We start from the raw sequence: 11,879 nt of genomic DNA on the forward strand, positions 1-11,879 counted from the left end.
TACGGCTATATATACGATTAATACAGCTTAAGTTAACACGAATAAGTCTTAAATTACTGAGTAACCTGAGTATATTTAAAAAGAGTGGCACTGCAAATTCTCCGAACTCCTACAGCTGAAGAGCACGTGACGTGGGCGGTGAAAAGAAAAAATCCTAAGGACATACGAAACAAAAACTTTTGGGCCGCGCGGACTGGAAACATGGAAACATGGAAATGCAGGCAACAGAAAGCCTATTGGCTCATTACGAGGTCGCTTGGGTGATTTAATCTGCTCGATCGCCACTTGGGGCTTGGTGAGCAGATGAAAGCACCTCGATATTGAGGAGCAGATGGCAGCCCCTCGTTATTCAGTTTACTCCCGACGCAGCGAAATGACGGTCGATTCTATATTTGAAGGAGTTGATGGTATTCGCATTCACTACTTCTGAGGGAAGATTGTTCCAGTGGCGGATGACTCGGTTTGAAAAGAAACTCCTTCCAATGTCTGTGTTACATCGACTCGACTGAATGGGTAAACCGTTATTTCTAGTTCTTGAGTTGGTTTGCAGTTCAAAGAATTTGGAGTAATCGACGTTATTGAACTTTTTTAGATACTTGAAGACTTGAATCATATCCCCTCGTAGGCGTCTTTTCTCCAATGTAAAGAGATTGAGTCGCTTGAGTCGTTCCTCGTACGGTTGAGCCCTGAAGGTTGGAATCATCTTTGTGGCGCGTCGTTGAATCCTTTCCAGTAGAGCAATGTCCTTTCTGTAATTGGGAGGCCAGAACTGCACTGCATACTCGAGGTGCGGTCTTACCATGGAATTATACAAGGATAGCATCACGTCTGGTGTTTTACACTCGAAGTTCCTCGCTATGAACCCGAACATAATGTTGGCCTTGTTGTATGCTTTTTTACAGTGATTCGCGTGTTTCAGGTCACTGCTGATAGTGACTCCAAGATCCTTTTCCTCCTGCATCGCTTGCAGAGGTCTCCCATTCATGATGTATGTATGGTTACTATTTTGGGACCCAATGTGCATGACTTTGCATTTGTCAACATTAAAAGACATTTGCCATTTTTCCGACCATTCGATAATGTGATTGAGGTCTTTCTGAATGATTTCGCAGTCGGTCTTTGTGAGGGCATCTCCACCCACCTTGGTGTCATCTGCAAATTTCGATATTGTGGATTTCAGTCCTGATTCTAGGTCATTGATATATATGATAAAGAGGATGGGTCCCAGCACTGACCCTTGAGGCACTCCACTAGTGACTGGAAGCCAATCGGAAGGCTGTCCGTTGAGTAGTACTCGTTGTTTTCTGTCGGTGAGCCAATCTCTTATCCACGCGATCAGATTGGCTCCGATGCCCGCCGAGTGCAGTTTCTTAAGGAGTCGCTCGTGCGGTACCTTGTCGAAGGCTTTCTGAAAGTCCAGGTATATAACATCACTGGGAATGGGCATCCCAGTTCTATATACCTTGGAAGAAGTCTAATAAATTCGTTAGGCAGGAGCGCTTGTTTCTGAAGCCATGCTGGGTGTCGGAGATTATATTATTGTTTTCTAGAAACTTAACAAGTTTATCTCTAATAATCTTTTCGAGTATTTTTCCTGCCACTGATGTCAAACTTATGGGCCTGTAGTTTAATGCAACGCTTTTGTCTCCTTTTTTGAAAATCGGTGTTACGTTCGCCATCTTCCAGTCTTCCGGGACCTTGTTTAGTTGGACTGACCGGTTGAATATGTTAGTGAGTGGTTGAAGTATTTGTTGTTTAAGCTCTTTTAATAACCGCGGGGACAAACTGTCGGGTCCCGTTGACTTGTTCGTGTCGAGTTTGTCCAAGTACTTTTTTACTTCTTGGTCGCATATTGTGTCAATTTCCAGCGGCGTGATCTCACTCGGCGGGTCAGGACCCTCGGGAATGGTTTCGATGTCCTCGACTGTGAATACGGATGCGAAATTACTATTGAGGATTCTGGCCATCTGTTTACTGTCCTGAGTTACAGATCCAGTCTCGTCTGTCAGGGGACCAATATTGGATTTTACTTTCTTTTTCGATCTTATGTACGTGAAGAATTTCTTGGAGTTAGTTTTGATTTCGCGCGCTATTTGCTTTTCATAGTTGCGTTTGCTACTCCGAATAAGGCTGCGACAAGCTCTGAGGCTGTTGTGGTACTGTGTGCTGGCTTCGGCCGTAGCATTCTCTTTCATCAAATTATAATTCCTTTTTTTTATGTTTACTGCCCTTTTTATATCTCTGGTCATCCACGGTGGATCTACGGCCCCATTTACTCGCCTGGATTTCGTAGGCACTGTAGCCTTCTCTACTTGCAACAGCTTATCTTTGAAGACGTTCCACGCGTTGTCGATTGTATTGTCGGTGATGCCAAGTTGGCCCCAGGTCGTAGGGGGAAGCAGCGCACGGGCTAAGTTGAAATTTCCTTTTTTGTAATCTGGTATCACTGACGGATTATCTACAAGTTTGTGACATATATTGATATTAAAATGGATTAAGTGGTGATCGCACCCATTAAGTTTCTCACCAACTGTACAGTCGCGAATGAGGTCGGGGTCGCTTACTAATACCAGATCCAGCAGATTGTTTTCTCTTGTTGGTTGAGTTACAACTTGAGTGAGGAACGAATCCTCCACCATTTCTATAAGCCTGTTACCCTCTTGATCTCCAGTCATCAGTCCCCAGTCAATGTTAGGGCAGTTAAGTCCCCAATTATAATTGCTTCCTTGCTTTGTGTTACAGAGTGAATCTCTTCGTAGAGGGCAGTGTCATCGGCTGCCTGTTGTTTCGGAGGCCTGTATACGGTTGCAAGTGTTAGTTTCTTGTTATTTGCGGTTATTTCCACATAGACAGAATCGTATTTCTCTGCGTCCTGTTTGTCTATTTTTATGGCAGGGAGTGTACTTTTTACGTAGCAGACTACTCCTCCTCCTTTCTTGTGCTTTCGACTTTTGTGGAAGCTTTCGTACCCAGGGAATGACAGTTCGGATTCTAGATGAGTAGAGTTGGCCCAAGTCTCTGTGATGGCTACCACATCTGGTTTCTCTGTTGCAATATACGCCCTAATTTCGTCCTTTTTGGGTATTAAACTACGTGCATTTGTGTACATGATAGAAATGTGGCCGTGACAAGTTGTACCAGTTCGCTTGTCGGAGGCGTCGTTAGTTACACAGTTTCTTGTGAGTCGCACTGACGCTACGGGTTGGTTGATCAAGGGCTGCCTTTGCCCCGTCCTCGCCCGCCGTTTTTTGAAAGGCTTTTCGACAAGCTTTTCACTGCCTCGTCCAGAAGCCTCCCGAGACGCGCCGATCCAACCTCATTCAAGTGTAGTCCATCGTTCCAAAACAAGTCTGGGCGCTCAAAGAAGTGGTGCCAGGCATTTGTAAACGCCACGCCTTCGTCGTCACAAATTTCCTTCAAACTAGTATTGATGTTGCTCGCTTTGCTGTTGAAGCCGGCGTAAGCGCTGATTCTGGATAGAATTCCAGAAACAATGACTCTCTTGTAAGGACGCGGAGTGGTCGTCTTAATGATCCAAGGAAAGTAAACAGAAAAGAAAAACAACAAAAGTTCAAGAGTTTTCTCCTTGTTTTCTGAGCCTTGGAATTCTTTACTGACTCTTGTCTCCGTCTTTTTTTTCTCTATCTCTCTCGCTTCATATTTTGCTTCCTGGGCTTCAGTTCTTTGGATCTCTCTCTCTCTCTCTCTCTCTCTCTCTCTCTCTCTCTCTCTCTCTCTCTCTCTCTCTCTCTCTCTCTCTCTCTCTCTCTCTCTCTCTCTCTCACACACACACACACACACACACACACACACACACACACACACATCATCTAATATTCACATAAGCTCTTTGTTCTTTCACTTATCAGCATCAATTCAGATTAATTAGCCGTAAGTAAATACATTTTCCTCTCAATATTCGTCCACTGTGGCGGTAATGAATTTGAAATCTAATTTTCCTTTGATTTTTCAATATTTTGTTTTGATACTTTTCCCTTCCTTCTTACCACTAACTTGTATACGTAACACACACACACACACTAGTGGGGTCGCGGTCATGTCTAGAGATACATGACTGGGGTCGCTTGAAAAAATGGTTGGGAACTGAAGCTGGAGCCTTTCCGAATCACACGATCCCCCTAACCGTAAAATTGTCGACCGACACGAACAGAAACACACTCGTTGTGTTTTCGGAAGTTCCAATTGATGTTGAAGCCTGTTATACAAACCGTTACTTTTATTATTATTATTATTATTATTATTATTATTATTATTATTATTATTATTATTATTATTATTATTATTATTATTATTATTATTATTATCATTATTATTATTATTGTTATTATTATCATTATTATCATTATTATCATTATTATCATTATTATCATTATCATTATTATTATTATTATTATTATTATTATTATTATTATCTTTATTGTTACTTCTATTTTGGCCATATATATTTTTTTTCATGTTAAATCTACTTAAAACAAATTTATTCTCTTGTTTTTAGGATCACTATACTTCACCTCACCGCAGCTTTCCTCTATTTTCGTTACAAGTTATTATTATTTTTTTTATTCCAATGAGTCCGCCAGTCTGCCTCTTTCTCTTTGCATTTCCTCTCACCCTCCCTCTGTCTCCTTATCCATTTACCTCGCTGGACGCCTGCCCCCCCCCCTCTCTCTCTCTCTCTCTCTCTCTCTCTCTCTCTCCCTCTCTTTCTGTTGCCCCGCGCAGAATTCAATAATCGCGCCTCTCAAGCACCTCCGTGGAGGGCTAATGGCTGACGGAAACTTTCGGGGTCAAAGATTAAAGCAGAAAATTAATGTTCCAGCATCACCAATCTGCTCACATTTTTTGCCTTCATGCTGCGACGCTTTGAGAGGATTTTTGACGTTATATATTCCCTGAAGTCTAATTTTCTCACTCTTTTCCATTTTTTCGTAGTATTTATAAATTCGGTATTTTACTAGTATGATTTCGTTTTTATTCGTCAAACTAACGCTCATAACGTATTATCTTTTTCTATTTTTTATTTTGCAGCAATATATTCACCTACGAATGAGCTTCAGGCTAAGGACTGAAGCCACTGTACACTGATAGGTGTGCTGATCATAACAAGGGAGATTTCGCAATTACCTGACGAACGTTTAAGCAAGGAAATACCCTGGTGTCGTTTGCCATGTTAACTGAGACGTACTTTTGATGACTTCACCAAAATACACGGACTACATCAATTAGCAAAGGAGTGTCCAGCTTCGCAATTTATATCTGAGTGCTTACAACAACTCAAACCACTTACATTGACAAGAACACTCAATAATTTACACACATCTATAATACACAGGTACATACAAAAATCTATAATACAGATTTACATATGCACATCTATAAGCACGCCCATAACACACACATCTGATTGCTTACAACGATTCAGTCCACTTACAAATGAGAAGTACACTCCACAGCACACACTGACGCTTAACAAGGAAGAGGGAACATAATATTTAGAAGCACACTCACCACACTGACGGGCCGGTTCACCTTGACGACACACCTGCAAACGAAAGTACAGCGTCAGGATATTCTGGGTGTGTAAAACGTGCTATAGTATTTCAGTCACTCATGCAGCCACTAGCCCACCCTACATACCCCTTCAAAATAAAACAGAAATGAAACAGGTCAACACAATACAAATACTGCCACAAATACGTGAACACTGAACGTGCAAATTGCCTCAACATTGTCGTTGCTGACAAAATGTTGTATGTGGGCCTGGGTTCGAATCCCGGCCTGGGTAGTCGGAGTGCAGCCCACCCAATTGTTCATCCATCTTTTCAGAGATTGTCAATAAATGGGTACCTGGGGAAACCCGGGGAAGGTAAACTGTGATAACCCGGATGTTACATTGGCCCTGTGTTGGGTTAATGGGTTCTCGCCCACCACAGGCTCAAAGGGCCAACGGAAGGGAGATGTGTGTGTGTGTGTGTGTGTGTGTGTGTGTGTGTGTGTGTGTGTGCGCCCGCGCTGACTGAATGTGGGAAATGAATAAAAACGTCTGTGGAACCTTTAAGCGAGTGGAATAGTGAGTGGCTCGTATGAAACAAAGACCAACAATCTGTAAGTTAGAATAAAAGGAGACGAAATTAAATGAAGACCAACAAAACAAAACGACAGAGGAAATAAGGACCACATCAGGCACTAGACATTCCCTTTTCCCTCAGTTTCAGAATTACTTTGTATTTATTTTCACCACATTTTATTAGCCTTTTTCCAGAGTCTCAAGTTAGAGGACGAGTTACGGCGTGCCAATATCGCGCCGAACACTTCACGTCCTCTGAGGCTGCGGGAGGAACGGAGGCGAGGAGAGGAGAGGTGAGGTGAGGAGGAGCGAGAAGAGGTGAGGAAAGGTGAGGCGAGTTGGTGACGTTAGCTAATGTGAGGCTATGTTAGGCCAAGTGAAGTTATATTTTAGGTGAAGTGACGAGGTGAGGAGAGGGGAGGATATGTGAAATGAAGTGAGGTCAGGCCCGATCAGGTGAAGTGAGGTGAGGGGAGGTGAAGTGAAATGTGGGGTGAGGTGAGGTGAGCTGGGGTGGTGTGTGGGGTAGGTGAGGGAGGTAGGAAAAGGAAATGAGAGAAGAGAGAGAGAAAGAGAAGAGGTGAGGGAAAGTGAGGTTAGGGAGTGGAGGTGATAGGTTATGCGAGGTAAACGAGACACCTAGCGGAGGGTGAGGGAACAAAAGCCTGAATTATCAAATATCCCCTTCAACAACAAACAACATCCGTATAGGGAAGTATTAATAAAAAAAACAAAAGCTCCTTTCTGCGGGACGGGAAGGGGTGGAGAGAATGACCACTTGTTCGTCCACTTTTTCCCATACATTTTGGATCTGTACATGCATGGCTTTTCCATATGTTCGTGAAAGCAGTTGGTTCTCAAAACATTAAAAAGTTCTGATTCACTATTTTTTTTCTTTTAAGACTGTTATTCCAGTAGGTGCCTCCGTGTTCCTGTGTTTAGCGTGGCTAACTGCGGATCCGCTATCCCGGATTTGAATCCCAGCCCGGGCAGTCGGCGTGCAGCTTACCCAGCTGTTCATCCTCCCTTGCAGGCTAGTCGATAAATGGGTACCTGGGGAAACTTGGTAAAGGTAAAACGTGGCTACCCAGATGTCACACTGGCCCTGTGTCCCGGGGTAATTTACTCACTAGAGGCTCAAGGGCCGATGTGAGCCAGGCGCAGCTAAAGCGTATGCCCCCAAATTTACCCTTACCAGTAGGAAAGCCAAAAGACATAAAAAAAAAACATTTACGAGCGGAGAATAATGGCGTCTGATGTAACTATTTTCATTTGCGTTGAGTCAATTACTAATATTCCTGTAAAGACTCTCTCTCTCTCTCTCTCTCTCTCTCTCTCTCTCTCTCTCTCTCTCTCTCTCTCTCTCTCTCTCTCTCTCTCTCTCTCTCATCATCCCTCCTTCACCCTAAATTCCTTCTTCTTTTCTCTTCCCCGCGGCATTACTCACTCCAGTGACAATCAGCGTTATTCTACTATAGACTGGGCATTCGCAGTATTTCTGGCGTCACTGGGGCTTGTTTGATATGTCTCTGAGGGATTCCTGTCTGATAATTGAGTCTTTGTTGTTATCGTCGTTGTCGTCGTCTTTCTCCTATTCCTTTTTTCCGTCTTACTCCTTCTCCGCATTTGTGTTTGGCTTCAACGTGGATTGTTTGTTTTGTCTTCGAATAATTCTTGTCTAATCTTTTCATCACCGTCTCCTCCTCCTCCTCCTCTTCCTTCTGTTCCTCCTCCTACACGGTTGTATTTGGGTTGCATCAGCATGCAGGGCGAGTGTTTGTGTTTGCTTGCGTAATGGTTCCGGGCGTCACCTTCCCTCGCCTCGAGCATGTACAAACGGCGACGACAAACACAGCATCCATATTGCCCGCCACACCCCGAGGCCGAAGACGCGAGTGTGAACTACGACGAGTGTCAGTATAACATGACGACAATGACTGATTAGAAAATCATGAAAAATGGTGCCTATCAAAAGGAGTCCAGAATGTGTTTTGTAAATGAACATTCACTTACTTTGCGGATATACAGGATAATTAAGTTAACTAATACTTTACTTTTAATATACATATATACTTTGCTTCAATTGCCCTTGTGGATTTGAGGGGAATAAATAAAGAAAATCGACGAAGAGAATTCGGTTATGGATCTCTGTTAATTGTGATGTGGACCTTCTCAAACATCAGAAAATACTGACGTTTTCCATTAAAAATCAATACCTTAATACATTCAATAAGAACTGAGTTCAACACCGATTCAATAATATTAACATAAAATGAAGTAAAAATTATCAATATTTCATCGCTTAAACCGCCAGGTAACACCACCGATTACACACACACACACACACACACACACACACACACACAGATAAACACAAATAAACGCACACTACACTAAAGCAGAGCAACAGAAGCAAATCAGTACGCTGTCAGACGCAACTTGATGACACTTTACATAAATATTACACATTCGAAGCGTTTTGCAAATTCACTGATTTTATTAGTTCCAATATTGTTCGTCTGGTAGTGGGATAATAATTATAAACACAGAATCATGCAAACTTTGTGTGTGTGTGTGTGTGTGTGTGTGTGTGTGTGTGTGTGTGTGTGTGTGTGTGTGTGTGTGTGTGTGTGTGTGTGTGTGTGTGTGTGTGTGTGTGTGTGTGTGTGCGTGTGTGTGTGCGTGTGTGTGGAGATACATGTTAATTCCTTCAATTTTCAACATAACAAGCTCGAATGCTTCTTTTTTATAGTTTCCACCTGAACGCACACCTCCGCACCTTCACATTCGGTATTATTCCCGTCAGCTCCAAGCAGACGCACAGCGCTGCCCGGATGTATTCCCGTGGACGCTAAACCGAGATACAAAGAAAGAAATGTGAATCTGTAAGTCACAAAAGACGAGAATAAACCTACTGTCGGAGATCAAGGCAGGTGATTGCTTGAGCGAGGAAGGGAAGAGGAGGAGAGGGGAAAGAAAGGGAAGAGAAGATGAAGAAGGCCGGGAGATAAGTGTTTTGAAGAGCAGGATTTTGAAGAGAGAATAACGGGAAAAAGGCGCGACCCGAGAAACAGTTTGATAGTTGGAAGAAAATGCGAAAAGCGGAGGAGGAATGGGAAGAAGAGAACAAACATGTAACCAGTGGCCTGCACAGGTCACGGTGACATTGTAACCAGTGTTCTCTCTCTCTCTCTCTCTCTCTCTCTCTCTCTCTCTCTCTCTCTCTCTCTCTCTCTCTCTCTCTCTCTCTCTCTCTCTCTCTCTCTCTCTCTCTCTCTCTCTCTCTCTCTCTCTCTCTCTCTCTCTCTCTCTCTCTCTCTCTTTCCAACAATTCCTTTCCCCTCACATATCCTGTACTCTCCCTCACTCCACCCCTCACCATTCATCCCTCCTTCCTTCCGTGCATACATCCTTTATACAGTTTCTCCCCTTTATTCTCCACGCGTAGCTCCCCTCTTCCTCTTCCTCTTCCTTTTCCTCTCTCCGTTGTCCCTTTCTCTATAATATTATCATATCCCTCCCTCCTTCACTTCAATGCCTTTCCTGTGAATTTTAATTTATATTCTTCTCTCTTCATAAAACGTATATAAAAAAATATTCTCAGATTGTCATTTTCCGCGTAAGGATTGCTTCTGTAGTAATATTTTTAACTTTGCCCAATCAAAATCATCCAATGCCTATCATGTTCTTTTCACAATTCTTCCTTACCGATTACTGTCCTCCGAAACAGCCTTTATATACATATGATTCTCAGTTCCTAGTACAATTCCCATCGCTACTTTTCACTCAGTCTGAATTTCACATTCGCCCTACCCCTGCCATGTCTCGGCCTCGTTGCCTTCGTAATCACCCCACAAGTTCACCAATCTCCGCATTAGCAACAGCAACAAAATTAGGGACAAAGTTTCTTAACGTAGAGTCGGATCGCTTGAAGAAAACAGAAATTTTGGTTACCCCTCTGGTTCCTGTGCTATAAAAATTCAACAGGTACCCAGTATTCCGCAATTTCCCTTAACTACCAGAAAAAAAAAGATAAAACTTTTTTTTTAATATATAATTGAACGTCCTTTTTTTCATAACGACGCCGCAAAAAAAAAAAAAAAAAGAAGTCAGGCAATTGCGGAAGTTCATCGTGGGTTTGTGTTTCATGGGCAGAGATTTCAGGAGAAGAATGAATCACATATTTCAAAACCACAAATGCCATTAGTTTGCTCGTAAAATTTCATGTTTAATATAAACTAATAATAGTTTCGTTATTCTGTAAATTACTCCATTTCTACTTCCTCCGGGATGCTGGCTGCGCGTTGTGTAATTGGGTCAAGATAAAATGAGTTTGTGAGTTTCTTTAAAGGCGAGTTTAGTCACCTGATCGTGATTTTCCAGGTGTGATGGCTACCGGAGCCTACCTGTGTGTTTGTGTGTGTGTGTGTAACTCACCACGGCCTGATCACGAGTTTGACTCGCTTTCGCCAGCAGGTACCCTCCCGACGAGAGCAAGTGCTCATTATCGTCGATCTCTGGGTACTGCCAGGACCTCACATACCACACACCCCATGTGTGTGCGTAATTCACCTCTTGGTCTGCTGCGGGTCTCTCTCGAGACACCCAGCATTCCGCTACGGAAGGAGCTCAGAGCTCAGTGACCGATCTTTGGGTAGGGCTGAGACCACTCACACACAACACACCGCGGCAACGAGGTCACAACTCCTCGCCTTACGTCGCGTACCTACTCACTGCTAGGTGAACAGGGGCTACACGTGAAATAAGATAAACCCAACTTATCTTCACCCGGTCGGGGAATCGAGCCCCGGTCCTCCTGGTTGTGAGCCAGACGCTCTACCCACTGAGCTACCAGACCGTGTGTGTGTGTGTGTGTGTGTGTGTGTGTGTGTGTGTGTGTGTGTGTGTCTAAATTTAAGTTAAAATATGTGCATGTATGGATGAATAAGTCTTTAGATGGTTGCGTAACTCTCTCTCTCTCTCTCTCTCTCTCTCTCTCTCTCTCTCTCTCTCTCTCTCTCTCTCTCTCTCTCTCTCTCTCTCTCTCTCTCTCTCTCTCTCTCTCTCTCTCTCTCTCTCTCTCTCTCTCTCTCTCTCTCTCTCTCTCTCTCTCTCTCTCTCTCTCTCTCTCTCTCTCTCTCTCTCTCTCAAATACTAGGGTTTCGCAAGTTGATGTCTCTCCTGGGCACTGTTTTAGCCGTCCTGTTTAGAACATTACATCCATCACCAAAACATTACAGCCTATTTCCTTTTGCCCATTACCCTGGTGCTCTCCCCTCAGGCTATAAGAGGGAAGCGGACGTGGAGGAGGAAGAGAAGGGGAAGAATCGATGTGGAAGAGAGCCTATATATACGTTGGGAAATCCTGCCACAAGTAAGTTCCGAAAACATTTTAAATAATAAATTGCATTAAAGGTGAGCCCACGATGCCCCGCAAACACGGCTTAGGTGCCGCAGGTAAAGTAATTAGTAATGTACCTGGAAGGGGAAAGGTAAACAATAGGATGAATTGAATTTTGTAATGACTGGTAAAGTTTTCCAAGAGTTCTTTATTATCGTGTGAAGGAGTTCGTTGATGTATATTTTGATCTGCCGGTATTGACCCTTCAAGATAAATGTACATACTTCTTCCTATCTATCAATTAATCTATTTCATTCTATCTATCTATCTGTCTGTCTATCTATTTATCTAACTATTCATCTACCTATATATCAGTCTATCTGCCCATTCATGCCCTTCCACCATTCATTAATGAGTAAAAACAAAAAGGTTTGAACTCTACGCACGGAA

This window comes from Eriocheir sinensis, chromosome 43, assembly GCF_024679095.1.
Source record: "Eriocheir sinensis breed Jianghai 21 chromosome 43, ASM2467909v1, whole genome shotgun sequence".
NCBI lineage: Eukaryota > Metazoa > Arthropoda > Malacostraca > Decapoda > Varunidae > Eriocheir > Eriocheir sinensis.